Below are 16516 nucleotides of genomic sequence, written 5' to 3'. Positions count from 1 at the left end.
TGAACTTGCTGGCCTGTTGCTGCTTGTGACGTGGTCTGGGCTGAGCACAGTTACTGGCCAGGGCAAGCAGGGCTCCAGTGCCCCGGGAAAGCTGGGGAGGCTCCCAGGACAAGGCAGACTTTGACACCACAAGTTTTATCTGCCCCAACACTGTGGTGTACATCTGCCCGCCAGCTTGACCTGGCACAGGCCAGCTACCTCATATCTGACTCTGCTGCACAGATGGCTGTGATTCTGTTGGCTGGTTTCCAGTGGCCTCCCTGACTTGGAAACTTTCCTTGTCCCAGCTTTGGGCATCTCTGCACCCACTGGCTCTAGCAGACACCCCTTTTCCCGGTGTGCCTTCTCGGCCTTCTCTTCCTGCTTCCTGACCACCTTCTTCTCCCAGCTGTGTCCCTTCTCAGGTGTCCACACTGGCTCTTGAAAGTTGCCTGCTGGACTTCCCTGGCGGTCCAGTGGTCAGGACTCCGCACTCCCACTGCAGGGGGCTCAGGTTCGATCCCTGATGGGGGAAGATCCCTCATGCTGCTCAGCGTGGCCAAAACAATAAATAAAAATAAAAAATAAAAAATGCTAAAATCTTAAAAAAAAGTTGCCTGCTGTCCCTGTGACCCACCCTGCTGGGATCACAGCACCCCTGGGGCCAACTCCTTCTTTTCTGGGCCCTTAAAAATTATATTATCTGTTTGGATAAGTTTTATTAAATTAAGAGGAGAAAAGGCCAAGATGCTATCTTGATTCCTGAACGTTATTTTACTGTATTAAAAAAAAAATGTTGGTGACCATATTCTTTAAATCAGGTAGAATTTACCCAGATACACATCCTTGTATGTATATGCATCTGTATTATGTTCCCTCTGTTTGAAAATATGTTAATCTCTTCCAGAGAATATATATAGTATATACAGATTTCAAACACTAGAAAGGGAATACTGATGCAGATTTTTAAATTTTTATTGCAAACAGGTGATTATGGTACAATTTTGATAGAGGGTATATGCAGTGTCCTTGAAATCAAGTCGGGACATCTAACAGTCCTAGTTCTATGGCACTGAGATTAAACATAGGAGGTTTAGTAGATCTTATATTAGGGAATTCCCTATAATAAAATAGAAAGAGAAAGGCCAGGTTCCCTCAGATCTTTGGTGGTGGGTATCAGGGTGGTATCAGATGGCCGTTCGCCTGCTTCTTCTCTGGCAACAGTAGTGGCAGGGAAAGATTTTTGAAGCAAGATAGATCCAAGTTACTTATGCACTGCTTCTTGCCTTGTTGCTATTAAAACTGAAGGAACGCCCTTCCTCAACTTCACCATCTTTCATCGCTATTTATAGGCATTCTGAAATCTTTTTCTTTTTTCACAAGTTCTAGTGGAACTACTCTGACCACTAAACAATGTCATATTTGCTTTGATATCTATGCAGTTTGCCTTGTTTTTAAAATGTTTTTCATCTTTTCTCAGATCCATTCCAAAGGCAAAAGCCTAACTTGAGGTTTTAAACTTTTGAGAAAAGCTTCTGTGATTGCTTTTAAGAATGTCAGGAAAATGATAAAAGTTATTTTGGTGCAGGTTAACAATTGTCTTTTCATAAGTACAGATTTTCACAACCTTGGAAGGTAATTAAATGGAGTATTAACACCAGTTGTAAAAACATGAGTACCTTTTATTGGAAGAACTGCCACATCTCACTGAAAGCAAGAAAAGACTAGCGTATTTACTTAAATTCCAAGGGCATTTTCACACACACACACACACACACACACACACACAAACACACACAAACACAAACACACACACACACCCCAGGACTAAACCATGAAAGTATGTATTTAAATCCTGATTCTGTACTCTCGGGGGTACTTTCTTGAGTCTCATGACTGTCATCTCATTTACAAGATGTTACATTGAGTTAACTGAATCTAGACCTTTCATTTTGGTTTTTCCTGCTTTGAGGAAGAACTCTCTTAAGCAGGCTTGATACGTTTTATAAGAGTGAGGAAAATAATTTAAAATGGTTTCAGAAGTTAATACATATATCAATATTCCTTTACTTTCCAGTAGGGATTTATGCAGTCCCCTTGCCCCTCCACCCCCATCTGAGCCCAAGAGCATGACCTCCAAATTACAGGGATTTTAGTGTATTTTGTTAGCTGGTCAAGACTTAGGACAATGCTTGGCATATGCTAGGTGCTCAGTAATGGTGTCAAGTAAGTGAAAAGAGGGACAGAACAGTTGTGGCAACACCTGCTTATTTCTCACAGCACAGGACCTCTAGGTTTGGAGAGAGATGTGGAGGTAACTATCCCTATTCCTTAGTTACAGAGACACGGTGAGGAAGAATGTATATGTGAGCTAGCCAGAAAAAAGGTGGGTCCACTACTGGCAAATACCTAAATGGTCCCTTCAATTTAAATGAAATATTTAAATACTTTTAATGTCTTCTCTACAAGAACCAAATATTCCCACACCTCTAATAATAGTGGTAGCTTTTTTCTCAAAGCCAAAATATATATGATAGGGGGGTTGGGGCAGGAGGAAGGTGGGGACAGAGATGGGAAGAGGAGAAGAAAGAAGCAGAGTATTTGGTAGATATTTTTTGTCTTGCTTTTTTTCCTTAAGAGTAAAGTAGGGTACAAGATACCTGGACAAGATGATAGCTCGTGAAATAACTCCTGCATTTTTATGTACCTCTGAGTTGGCCGCATGGAGCCACACTGAGTCAGCACATGGGTGCAGACAGTCTTTGCATGCCAAAACCCAGCCTTTGTGAAACCTTGGGTGTCAAGTATTTTTGGAGGGAGGCAATCAAAGTAACAGCCCGAAGTGTCAAACCCTAAGAATAATAAAGACCCAAAGAAAGTACACAGGATTCTGTCATTGTTCTGTTCATGTCAAGTCAGAAAATGAGCATACAGTTTTGTTTATTAATTTTGTTGTACTAGCATTTCACTGAAAAGTAAGAGTAATGAAATCGATCAGAAAAAATGAACAGTTTTTAAAATAAGAGCCAAAATTGCTGGAGAACATGGTAATGGAAAGGAACTCAGCGGTCTGGGGGTGGGATCAGCAATATCTAAGTTCACCTCAGTACTTCAGTGTGTTACCTTGAAGACCTGAGACCATCATACTTAGTAGAATGCTATTGCCCACATAATCGTAGATGATGATTTTATCGATTTGGAAATGCTGTCCTGTGATAGACCCTGGTTTTATCATTGAAACCAGTATCCAGAAATGTGTTAAATGGAACCATAAGAAATGCCTGATTTTGCAGGTCAAAAACAGTTGAGCAGCAGTCATATGTAGGCTTAATCCTACAGACTGTGCTTAAGCAGGAGAAGTTTAAAAGGGAGCTCTGTAGGGAACTTAAAGGCGAGCATAGGCGGCTCTTGATGGAACAGTACAGCATTGATCCCTCAGTCCTGAAGGGTAGGGGGGTGGGGTCGAAAAGGCGCCTCTGAATTTCCTTGCAGACTCAGTCATCCAAGTCTACTGACTAGTGCCCTATGCTGGCTCCTCCTTAAAGCCTCTGCCATTTTCTTCCAAGGGAGTTCTTATGAAGAATACCTGCAGAAGATTCTTGCATGTTTGAGGGTACATATGTGTTCCTCTTTAGGTGTCTGTGCACACATATGCCTTCTTTTCAGAGCTTACCAGTGAGGCTGGTCATTTCCCTGAGTAGCATTTTGCAGCTCTGACCAAACCACTCCTTGTAGTGATGCCTGCCGACAGGAGCCAGGCTTGAGTCATCCTGCCTTCAAGCAGAATGAGGACAAGGTGGCTCTTTTCGTGTGTGGTTAGACTGTAGGCTCCCGTGAAGAAAACCCTCGTAACTAGAAAAATGCATTAGTGTTTTGAAAAGGAATATTCTTTTGACCTGTTATAAACTAAAGTGTGAATGAAAAAGATTTTTTTCTGATAGATTCCTTATACCTTTACTGAAAGATCATTTCAGAGTATTAAGCTGATCTGAACGCAGTGATGTTATTTCACAATTATAGAATTAACTCTAAGAAAATACGTTGATAATTTGGGATTTTTTTTTTCAATTTTTTTCCCTAACTCTAAAGTGGTGATACCTCATTGATTATTCAGAAACTGAGATGATAAAGAATGAATTTATTTGATCCAATTAATATAAGCATTCCTTAGGACTTTTTACGTCATATTAAGAGGCTGTTTTTCAAACTTAGGTTACCAAAGGGGAAAGGGGGATAAATTAAGCGATTGGGATTAACATATACACATGACCGTATACAAAATAGATAATCAACAGGGACCTACTGTATAACACAGGGAACTCTACTCAATATTCTGTAATAACCTATATGGGAAAAATATCTGAAAAGGAATGGATATATGTATATGTACAACTGAATCGCTTTCTGTACTCCTGAAGTTAACACAACATTGTAAATCAACTATACTCCAACATAAAATAAAAAAAGATGCTGTTTTTAATACTTCAAGGGTGGTAACTCTGCTCAAAATCAGATATTGAGTAGATTTGAAGTAAATATGGCATGGTGCCATGTCAGCAAATGTGCTAGGACATTAATGTCATTAATTTATAGATTTTGGAATGAACCTCTCTAAACCTATCACATGTAAATTTTTGAAATAATGAAGGCTATCCCTTTATCCCATGTGAAAAAAATTTAGTATAAGGCAGGCAGGATAGAGGGTGCCAGTTGCAAAACCTCTGTGATCTTACATACGAGCCTTGCATAGCAGCGGTCATAACTGAATTGAGTTGAGTTGGCAAATCAGGGGGCCATATCAGTGGCAATGAAAATCATTATTTCTAGAATTTAAGAGAAACAACTCAGGGAAAAAGCAGTTTGGAGTTTGGACTAATTAAATTTATAGAAAGAAGCCATATTCTGTTGCTCAGAAAGGCCGTGATGAAGCATGTTTTCCATCAACTTCTTTAAAATGTGATAAACAAAAAACACACTGAAATCAGTAATTTTCTAAATAACTCAGTTTCAGGATCCACAGCTAGGTCCAGTGTCCATTACTGCTCAGAATCTCAGGCTATCCGTATCAGCATCTAAGTCTGCATCTTAACATAAGGATAGTTAATGTTCAGGGGGAAAAGTTAAATCATGTTGAATATTGATAGTATGTTTCTTTTTTCACAATTTTTATTTATTCTTTAATTTAACTTTTATTTTATATTGGAGTGTAGTTGATTTATAATGTGTTAATTTCAGGTGTACAGAAAAGTGATTCTGTTGTACATATACATATATCCATTCTTTTTCAGATTCTTTTCCCATATAGATTGTTACAGAATATTGAGCAGAGTTCCCTGTATTATACAGTAGGTCCTTGTTGACTGTCTATTTTATATACAGGAATGTGTATATGTTAATCCCAAACTCCTAATGTATCCCTCCGCCACACCTTTCCCCTTCGGTAACTATAAGTTTTCAAAGTCTGTGAGTCTGTTTCTGTTTATAGTATGTTTCAAAAGCAAAGTCACTGTAATTAAAAACACTCAAGCAAGCATTCTTCTTAAAACATAACTTATACACTCAAGCAAGTACTTAGAGGTAGTCTTTTTCCAACATACTTTATAAAGTACTGTCCAACAGATCGTGTGATAAGTTTATGATTCCTTCCGAGGGGATTCTAAATAACTAACACTCAACATGCCAGTGATTACAGAGGTAAAGTAAAATGTGGAGGCATTTTTTTAGCACATATATTTGGTCATTGTATTAGCAACCACTGATTGGCATATGTGTGCTCAGTAAATGTTTCTGGAGATGATTTGATGTTAGATCTTTTTTAGAGACGTTGCATGTGCTCAAATTACCAGATAGTAGTTTTATGACAAAGACAACTTCCCTGAATATGGAAGCTTCTTAATAGAGAAGATGGGGAGTGCCTTTCACTTCAATATGGCTTATATATGCATCTTATATATGCAGAAAAAACAACCATCACTAAAGTCAACAGTGTCAACAGCGACCACAGCCCAGTGGTTCACCTTTAGTCTTGCTCTCTTGGTGGCATATGACACTGTTGGTCCTCCATTCCTGATCTCCTCACGTTGATTCCAAGACTCTGCATCATCTTGCCTTCCCGCCTCTTTTGTCTTTCTTCCTCAGGTTTGTTAGCAGGTTCTTTCCCTGCCTAACCAGAAATGTGAGTTTTCTGTAGATGTCCATCGGTGACCTTCTTTTCTCCTCATTTCACCTTTTGCCAGGGTGTGCTTATTCACTGTTCTAAGAATAAAATCCAGAGTCCTTGCTCTCTAAGAGTGACCAGCCTCTTAAGTGGTGTTCCAAACTTTCTCTTGTTGAACCTGTTTTTCCTGCTTCCCCTATTCGGTGGTCCTTAGTTTTCTTTCAGTTCATCAGACCTTTTGTTGTCATTATCCGTACGTATTGTACATATTAACAGTTGTCATCAGTCACTTTGTGTCCTCTGACATGGTAGATCTTTGTACCTCGCTTCATTTTCCATGTCACCTTTTCAGTTGTCTATCAGATGTTTCAACTCACTGTCCTAGAATCATCTCTAACCACTGAAACTGGTGTTAGAGACTCATGATTTGGGCCTTTTTCCATGCTGGTCAACGTATAACTCATTGAGTTCTGGATCCCAATGCATTTGTCCCTGTCTGGACGTTTTTCTTGGTCCAGCTCATTTTCACCTTGCCCCATTTCTTCGTGAAGCTTTCCTTCAACCCAACTGCAAGTTACTGGATTCTATGAATTCTTTATTTTTAGCCATGGATGACTCCTATCACGCAGTGACTTTAATATTTACCAATCTGCATGTCTTACCTACCCTGCTCGATTATAAACTTATTGAGAGTAGAAGTCATTTGTTATCTTTGTGTTCTCAGAAGGACTTCCACACAGCTGGTGTGGAAGTCACCTGATTAAAATGATTCATTAACAGTACAGTGGCCAGTAATTACATTTGACACTTTGTTTTGTTAGAAAATACATTTTCATCTAGAGTTAAATAATTTTGCCTATTTTCCAAAAAAATAGATTTTGCATATTTTCATCAAGTGGGAATTTGTCTAGCCATAATTGAAGGAGAAAAAGTTACTTGAATGTACTTCTAGCATAGATCTTTATTTTTAAAATGAAATTTTACACATCCTAGGCTAGGCTTAGCATGTGATCCAAAATATTCCTACCTTTTTTTTCCTTTTAGATCTCTGTCAGGATACGTTCCTGCTGTGCTGAAGCTATGCTCTGTTGATTATAAGTCTTTTTATGGGAAAATTGCATTCACTTAAATGAAATTCAAAGTATAGAAAATACTTATTAAACAGAGCCACTCTAATAAATATTACTAATCATATAAACTATTGTAAAAACAAACAAACAAAAAGGTAAATTGGAAAAGACTAATCAGACATTTGGGGGCTTTAATTTTTATTTTCCAAGCTAGTTATATCCTTGAAGTTTCTGTGTCAGGTAGCTTTATCTATAATTTTATTCACACATCTGAGATTGAAAGATGTGTACCAGTTATTTAATTCCTGTCTGTGGTGCATTATGAATTGTGGCTTAAGAGGAGGAATTTTATTTAGTGGTAAATCATCCCCCAAAACATTAATGATTCACTTATCATAAAAGATGATAATACCACCAAAGAAAATATACCACAAGAATCACTCCCAAATATTACCCCTAAATAGTGGGAAAACTAAAATGAGATATCTTATGTTAAAAATTGACTCAAGAAGGAAATAGTCAGCAAAACGTTTTTTTTTCCTCATTTATATGTGGATGAAGGTAAGGATTTTAGTAAACTAGTAGTCAAAGGTGATTTGTTTTTGAAATGTATTTTTTGTATATTGAGTGTTCTCCAAATTCTTAGGTTTCTTAAATTTAGTGTTCTTTATATAAAAGTATACATTTGAATCTCAGTGATTGTTTATCCTAATGATCTAATGTGGCTGTTCCCAACCTACATGCTACAGTCACCAGAGGAACCAGAATTCTTAAAAGAGATTCTCAAATCCATATTCACACAGAACATTGCCTAAACAGTAAATAAACAATATGGCTGTTGCTGTACCACTCTCTTATACTGTATTTTTAAAAACCTTGTTTTCTGCTGCTAACCAATGTTATACATGCTTATATAAATTTAAAGCAGTACAGAAAAATATGCTATAGAAAATTAGAATTATCTGTAGTTCTACTACTATGCCAGTTTCTATTAAGAGTTGTAGGGACTTCCGTAGTGGTGCAGTGGTTAAAAATCCACCTGCCAATGCAGGGGACATGGTTTCGAGCCCTGGTCTGGGAAGATCCCACATGCCACGGAGCAGCTAAGCCCATGCATCACAACTACTGAGCCTGCGCTCTAGAGCCCGCGAGCCACAACTACTGAGCCTGCGCTCTAGAGCCTATGAGCCACAACTACTGAAGCCTGCCCGCCTAGAGCCTGTGCTCCACAGCAAGAGAAGCCACCACAATGAGAAGCCTACACACTGCAACTAAGAGTAGCCCTGGGTCACCGCAACTAGAGAAAGCCCGTGCACAGCAACGAAGACCCAACGCAGCCAAAAATAAATAAATTAATAAATGAATTTTAAAAAAAAGAGTTGTAGATCCAACAATAATACTGATTCATAATAGTCAGAATTTAAATAGTGCTGAATATGTGTCAGACACTGTTGTATGTGCTCTTAAATATATTGAGTAATTCAGCCATAAGAAAGAATGAAATAATGCAATTTGCAGCAACATGGATGGACCTAGAGATTATCATACTAAGTGAAGTAAGTCAGAAAGAGAAAGACAAATACCATATATCATGTATATGTGGAATCTAAAATACGTCACAAATGAACTTTTTTACGAAACAGAAATAGACTCACAGACATAGAGAACAAACATATGGTTACCAAAGGGGAAAGGGGGTGGGGGAGGGATGAATTAGGAGTTTGGGATCAGTAGATGCAAACTACTATATGTAAAATAAACAGCAAGGTCCTACTGTATAGCACAGGGAACCATATTCAATATCCTGTAATAAACCTTAATGGAAAAGAAAAAAATATTTTGATAACTGTGTTACAATAAAAATTGGATTCCTTTAAAATCTATCTATCTATCTATCTATCTATAGGTATGTATGTATATTGACTAATTTAATCTGTAAGAACCCTATAAGGTAGGACTTCTGTTATCACTCCTTAACAGATGACAAAGTGGGCCCAGAAAGGTTAAATAAGACTGATATATGTTTGCTCCCAGTTTTTCCTATGGGTAGACTATCATTTCATATTATTGCTATTTTATTATTTACAAAGATAGGAACATACCATACTGATAACTGTTTTACCACTGTCGGGTCCAAAACAAACTCCCCTGAACTGCCAAACTGCTCTTCATTCCACTATGAAAATATAAATAGCACTACCATACAATTTTTCTGCAAGTCCGGTGGGTACTATCTACTTAAAGAAGGAAAAAGGCCATTTCTCACTGTCTTCACTGCTTTAAGCTAAATCCAAGCTCTGTCATCTCCTGCCTGGATAATTGCTGGAGCCCACGTGGCTGGTCTCCCCACTTCCAACATCACCCACTCCTGTAGTCCATTCTCCAGGCAACAGCCAAAGTCAGATTTTTAAATGTCATGCAGATCATATTACCCTTCTGCTTAAAACATCTCAATATTCACATCACTCGTGATGGTTCTTAAACTGGCATCCTGAGTCATCACCACAGCCCTCGAGACCCATGTAGTCTCGCTCTGTCCTCTTGGCCCACACATCCTACCTCCTCCCATCTCTCCTGCCTCCTTTCAGCTACTACTCATTTGCCCTCGTTTCCATCTCTGGAACGTGTCATGTTCATTCCTGCCTCAGGGATTTTGCACTTGCTCTTCCCTTTGTTGGCATCTTCTCATGGCTGGCTACTTTGTCCTCTAAGTCTCACCAGAGATGCCTTCCCAGGCTACCTTTCTAAAGAATCCTACCCATCCACTGCCCCAGCCAATCTCGGTCTCTGTCATTTTCTTCAAAGCACTTACCACTGTCTGAATTTATTTCCTTACTTCTGTATTGTTGTTCTCTCCTACTATAGTAGAAACTCCATGAGAATAGGGACTTTTTCTTACTCATCTGAGTGCCTAGAAAAGGGGGGGGGCATAGCAGGCTTCCAATGAATAGCTTAATTAATGAAGGATTTAAAACACACCAGCCTGTTCAGATAGAAGGATGTTTCCTAAAGTATTGTTTGCATAGGCCTCCAAACTCTCACTCTGCTCTAGATCACTGAATGAATGCTTGAATTGATTGCATGTGGAAAGATTCAACTTTTCAGCGGCTGGTAATGATGGTAGAAGCATCTCTGATTAAGTGAAAGTACAAAAGACAGGTTTGCTGAATTGATGTTGAATGAGCTTGAGAAATGGGGCAAACTCCTTGTCATGTGAAGAATTTCTGGTCACTGAATAGTGGATCAATCACTATGGTGTTGTTATGTAATTGTTATAAAGATGGGGAAATAACATAGTAATTCCTGGAACAACATGGTGCATTATAGATTCTCAGCCGAATTTTCCAGTTCAGTCGATGGAAATCCCTTTTTCTCACACAGCTTCTTATTGCTTCTCCCTAAGCACCCAACCGTTTCGTGGAAAAACATTGCCCAGTAAGTGTTTTTGGTGATTGGTTAGGATATCCCCTCCCAATTGTCACCCAAATCAGCATGAACCTTTGATTAATCTCTTTAGCTCTTCACTGAGTCATTAGAACTATTCTACTTGGTACTGAAAATAGTTGCACCTTCCTTGTGTTTCCCAAAGAGAGACATTTGTCTTTACAAGTGGAAATACAATGCTCACTCATTTCTGCTTTTTATAATATTTTAACATTTGTCTAAAACCCTATGAACTACCTTTGTTGATTATAAAATTCTTTCTGTGCATAATATTTCTTTGATTACCAAGACCAAAAATGACCAGTTTGGGTAGTTTTTGCCAACTTGTCACTGTTAAAATGGTTTTTTAGTGGGTAGAATACCATTTGAATGCATACATTTATGCAGAATTTTTAAGCAAAATCAGCAAAGACACAATCATATAGATGCAAGAAAGATTTTAAGTGCCATAGGATTAGCTGTTCTAGAAAGAATAAGTTTTTACATGTAGATGTTTTTATGCTTGATCTAGATCAAACACTGGCTATTTACTGTGTGTAAGGTTCTGTCTTTAATTTGAGCTTGAAATCCACTTCAAATAAAGCTTGATCATGACAGGGTGTTGCATTTATCTTTTGTGCCCATGTTTATCTTAAAGGGATATCTTGAAAAGCATCTTAGAGATGATCGGTTCAACATTCTTACAGTGAGAACTACGGCCCAAAGAGGAGAGGTGATTTTGTTAGGGTTTTACCAGTTAGTGGCTGAGCTAGAACCGGAACCAGGCTTCCTTCCTGAGCTCCTGTGCCTGCCTTTACCCCTGCGTGTTTGGGACTCACATCCCATGAAGATGCTTAGATTTTCTAAGATGTTAATGGATTATACATACTATAAAGGTGAATTCTTACATCCAAAAATCACTCGATAAGCTTTGTGTTTTGATATAACCCAGAATCTAAGAAGTGAGTTCAAGGTCTGCTCCTTTCTCCTCTTTTGTCTCTCCTCCCTCTCCCTGCTTATAAAATGTAATAATGTATTTCCTGAAACCAGACATATACCCTTCCAACCATGTCCCATCTTTCAGTTTCAGAGGTAATCGCATGAAAGGGTGTCAGTGGAGACTGGAGTTTTCCTGACCCATCCACACTTTGTGGCTTGTCTTCTTTGTTACTAACGCAGACGCTTGTGGGATAGCTCGCTGAGCTTTTGAGGATAGTCTGTCTCCCCGGATGTTTTTTCCTCTCTGTGCAAAGCTAAATGAACCATATAGGAATTGAACCTATAACCTTGGCCTCATTCATTTATCTTCTTTAAAATTGCCTTTTGGAAATTTATGTTCTGCTGTGATGAGATTAAGGTTGTGATTTCATTCATTCAATAAATAGTCCCAGCACCACACTAATGGCAGCTGAGAGCACAGAGAGGCAGAGGACAAGGTCTTTGCCCTCAAAGGATTAGGATAAGTGCACAAATCACGAATGTCAGGGCAGAAGTGAGGACCGCTGGGGGAGGGGGGTGAGCAAATCAGGAATTCACGAAAGTGAATCAGGAGGAGGGAGAGAGGTGCATCCTGCCGGGAGAACATCAGGGGCCCTTGAAGGATGGACGGTTTCCCAGGAGTTGGAGCGGGGATAGGTGTACAGATGGTGGTACCCACAGCACCTCAACAGGGATGTTGCAGTGGGGCGAGCGCAAGCGTGAGAGGACCTGCGGGGGCAGGCATGAAGGAAGAGGGGCAGGAACGTTATCATTTATGGTGGTGTTGTGTAGGGATGACGGAAGATTCTGAACTGGGCAGTACTAGAATCAGAACTGTATAACAGGAAACGTCATTTTTCAGCCACTGTAGAATGAACTGGAGGGTTGGGGAAGAACCCTGAGGAAGTGACAAGGGTCTGAACCTGGGTTCCCAACAGGGTGAAGAGAAGTGATGGGAGACAGGCCTGGACAAGCAGAACTTGGTAACTGACTAGACGTGATAATGAAGGTTTGAACCTGGGTGCCTAGCAGATGGCAGTACCCTTCCAGAAGCCAGTAGACCATAGAGGCTGGGAAGTTACGTAAAGGAAGTGAACACATGAAATTGGAACACTGGGGAGAGGTTGGAGCTGGATATAAAGATTCGGGAAGTCATTCACCAGGAGAGCTGTTTGAGCTGGGAGAGTGGATAAGGTCATTAAGGGATAAAGTGTAGAAATGAGAAAAAAAGATGGCCAAAGGTAGAGCGCCAAAGAAAATCTACATTGGTGATTTAGACAATGAGAAAAAGCCTGAGAAATAGAGACAGCTCAGTACACTGTTACAGAAACCGAAGAAGCAGAGGGCTGCCGAGAGACACATAGAGGCAAGTGTGCTCTCTTGTCATTGAGAGATGTTAGTGAACAAGAAGGAAAAATAATCCACCTTTGCTTTAATTTTGTCATTGAGCCAAATTACTGTTTTAATTGGGATTTCACAATGCATCTTTTTGATGCTATGCTTTCACTTCTCTGCATTCGGGTTCCACTACATACTTTTCACTCTCAAGAGAGTTAAAAACTGATCACATTCTTATATGTAAGGAATGCAGTAGGAGTTCAAAACTGATGAAAAGGCCAGTCATCTGAGATCACTGATTTATCCCAAGTGTTAATTGGGACCTAATATGTACCAGGGACTATGCCATGCCCTGGGGACATAGTGGCAAATAACACAGAAGCAAATCCAGGCCCCTGTTGAGTTTACCGTCTTGTGTGGATGAAGCAAACAATAAACAGACTAAAGAAGGAAAATACACAGCATGTTTGCTGGTGACATGCGCTAGGGAGGAAAATGAAGGGGAAGGGGGTTTGGAAGAAGGGGTGTTTTCAGTAGAGGGGGCAGAAAAGGCCTGACTGAGAAAGTGACATTTGGATGACACCCTGAAGGGAGGTGGGGGTGTGGGGTTGTATAGATATCTGAGTGAACAGGGGGCAGCACATGCAAAGGCCCCGAGGTGGGAGCACGCCTGGTATGTTTGAGGTCTGGCAAGGATGCCAGTGTTGCTGAAGGGCAGCAAGCAAGAGAGAAAGGTTAGTAAGGTCTCAGGGGCCACATTGGGGCCCTGTGGTCATAGGTTGACTTTGGCTTTTCCTCTGAGCGTGAGGGAAAGCCTTCGGATGGTTTTGAGCAAAGGAATGAATAAGGACCGTTCTGGCTACAGGGGAAGGAAGGGGGCAAGGAGAAACAGGAAGATGAGCGAACAGGCTTCCACACATCCTGGGAAGCAGTGTTGATGGCTTGGACTAGAGGGGTCCCAGAGGAGGTGTGGGAAGTGATCAAAATCTGGATGATTTTTGAGGGTAAAGTAAATAGAATTGAACAGACTGAGAATGAAACTAGGGAGAAGGAAGAGTCAGGGATGAGTCCAAGTTGCTGTATTGGTCGGCTAGGGCTGCATAACAAAGTACCACAAATGGGTGTCTTCGGCAACAGAAATATATTGTTTCATGGTTCTGTAGGCTTGGCCAAGTTTAACGTGTCAGCTGAGTTAGTTCCTTCTGAAGGCTGTGAGGGAGAATCTGTTCCATCCCTCTCTCCTAGCTTCTGGTGGTTTCTTGGCCATCTTTGGCGTTCCTTAACTGGTACGAGTATTGCTCTCTTCATCTTCCACAGCATTCTCTGTGTGTGTGTCTGTGTCCTAATTTCCTCTTTTTACTAAGAACCCCAATCATATTGGATTAGGGATGACCCCTCTCCAAAATGACCTCATCTTAACTAATCATATCTGCTATGACCATATTTCCAAATAAGATTACACTCTGATGGAAAACTAAAAATAAAATTACCGTATGATCCAGCAATCCTACTCCTGGGCACATATCTGGACAAAACTATAATTCAAAAAGATAGATGCACCCCCTATGCATGTTCGTAGCAGTACTATTCACAATAGCCCAAACATGGAAACAACCAAAATGTCCATTGACAGATGAATGGATGAAGAAGATGAGGTACATATCCACAGTGGAATACTACTCAGCCATAAAAAAGAACAAATTAATGCCGTTCGCAGCAACATGGATGCAACTAGAGATGATCATACTAAGTGAAGTAAGTCAGAAAGAGAAAGACAAATACCACATGATATCACTTATACGTGGCATCTATAATATGACACCAATGAACCTATCTGTGAAGCAGAAACAGACTCGCAGACATAGAGAACAAATTCGTGGTTGCCAAGGGGGAGGTGGAGGTGGGCAGGGATGGACTGGGAGTCTGGGGTTAGTAGATGCAAACTATTATATATGGAATGGTCGGACATCAGGGTCCTACTGAATAGCACAGGGAGCTGTATTCAGTATCCTGGGATAAACCATAATGGAAAAGAATATAGAAAAGAATGTGTGTGTGCATATATAGATATAGATATAAATGAAAAACTGAGTGACTTTGCTGTACAACAGAAATTAACACAACGTTGTAAATCAGCTGTACTTCAGTTTAAAACAAAAGGTCACCCTCTGATGTCCTAGGGGCTATAGCACTTCAGCATTGGAATTGGAAGTGGGGTGAAGGACACGGTTCAGCCCATAGCAGTTGCCATTGACTGAGCCAAGGAAAGTGTATTTGGATAGAAGAGGAGGAGCGTTCCAAAGACCAGAGTTAAGAGACTCTTCAGTTAGAGGACCAAGACCAAGGCTCACAGAAATGTTAAATACAAATCCCATGTATGCTTGCAGTTGTAAAAGAGCACTTACATGTTAATGATGGTTTTTAAGTTGTCTTCTAATTGTTTATGCAGTCATGGTATTTCCCCGTGAAGCGCAAGGGAGTCAGAGTATGGATTGAATTTTATTGGCCAGTATGCCGAAGAAGTTACTGGGGCCGAAATGGAATGTTTTGAATGTGCCATAAAGAAGTCAAAGGACGCTAATAAAAATAATAAAGAGCGCTTTTCTCAGAAGGAGAAACAACTTTGGAGAACATTGTTTCAGCCTTTGATTTAAGAATTCATTTTTCTAGAAAGTCAGTCATGCTGCAGTGCTCTGAGCAGCTGCATAGTTTGTTCCTTCATCTGTTTCTGGTGAGAGTGTAGTTAACACTTATAAAATCAATTTTAAAAAATCATGAAGGCAATAGTATCACATTTAGCTAATTGGAAAAACAGGAATCATCACCGTAACATAACCATTCTAGCCTTTTCATACGTTTTCTTTGAGTTTTTATGTTCCTGCTGTTTTACATGGAGACAAAAGCTAGGACAACAAGGTGATGGTGCCGACATACAAAAAAATCTACCCAATGTTTTCTGAATACGTTCAGCTCAAATTTCTCTCACATTCCAGCTCGCGTTGCACATTCTGTTTGCTCTGCCCCTGTCTTTGTCTGGCTGCCATCTAGTCGTGCTTCAAAACTCAGTTCGGCTGTCACCTTTGGGGAAGGCTGCTGACTGGTATATTCCTAGCTTTCCCAGTATGGAAGGCTGAGCCTACAATGTGCCGCCATATTACCCCGCACCTAAGCACATACCATAATGCTGCATGTCTCCACCAACTTTGAGGACAGGGACTGAGCAGTCTATATTTATTTCCTCAGTACCTTGCACGGGACCTGTGGGTAGATATTCAATAAGTGCATCTGGGCTAGGAATGAAAAAAAAAAATCGAATTCTTTGCCTGCTTGGCACACATCGGTCACTGAACTATGAGACCTTATTAGAATTTAAAACAATTTTGTTCAGATTGTGCCATAAACCGGCACAGGAATATGTAATATAGCTTGAGAAGAGTCTCCTTTAAAAGTATTCATGTAGGACTTCCCTGGTGGTGCAGTGGTTGAGAGTCCGCCTGCCGATGCAGGGAACACGGGTTCGTGCCCCGGTCCGGGAAGATCCCACATGCCGCGGAGCGGCTGGGGCCGTGAG

General features: G+C 40.2%; 1 protein-coding gene across 1 annotated transcript in view; it reads left to right on the top strand.

Annotated features, from left to right (window-relative positions):
* LOC103088347 (mineralocorticoid receptor-like) overlaps positions 1-16516 on the top strand; it is a gene marked incomplete at its 3' end in the record, with an annotated part of 176785 nt that overhangs the window by 159335 nt on the left and 934 nt on the right. The gene's annotated exons all lie outside the window — the stretch shown is intronic.

This window comes from Lipotes vexillifer, unplaced genomic scaffold, assembly GCF_000442215.2.
Source record: "Lipotes vexillifer unplaced genomic scaffold, Lipotes_vexillifer_v1.1 scaffold755, whole genome shotgun sequence".
NCBI classification, from domain to species: domain Eukaryota; kingdom Metazoa; phylum Chordata; class Mammalia; order Artiodactyla; family Lipotidae; genus Lipotes; species Lipotes vexillifer.
This window is presented reverse-complemented; position numbering and strand designations above follow the sequence as displayed.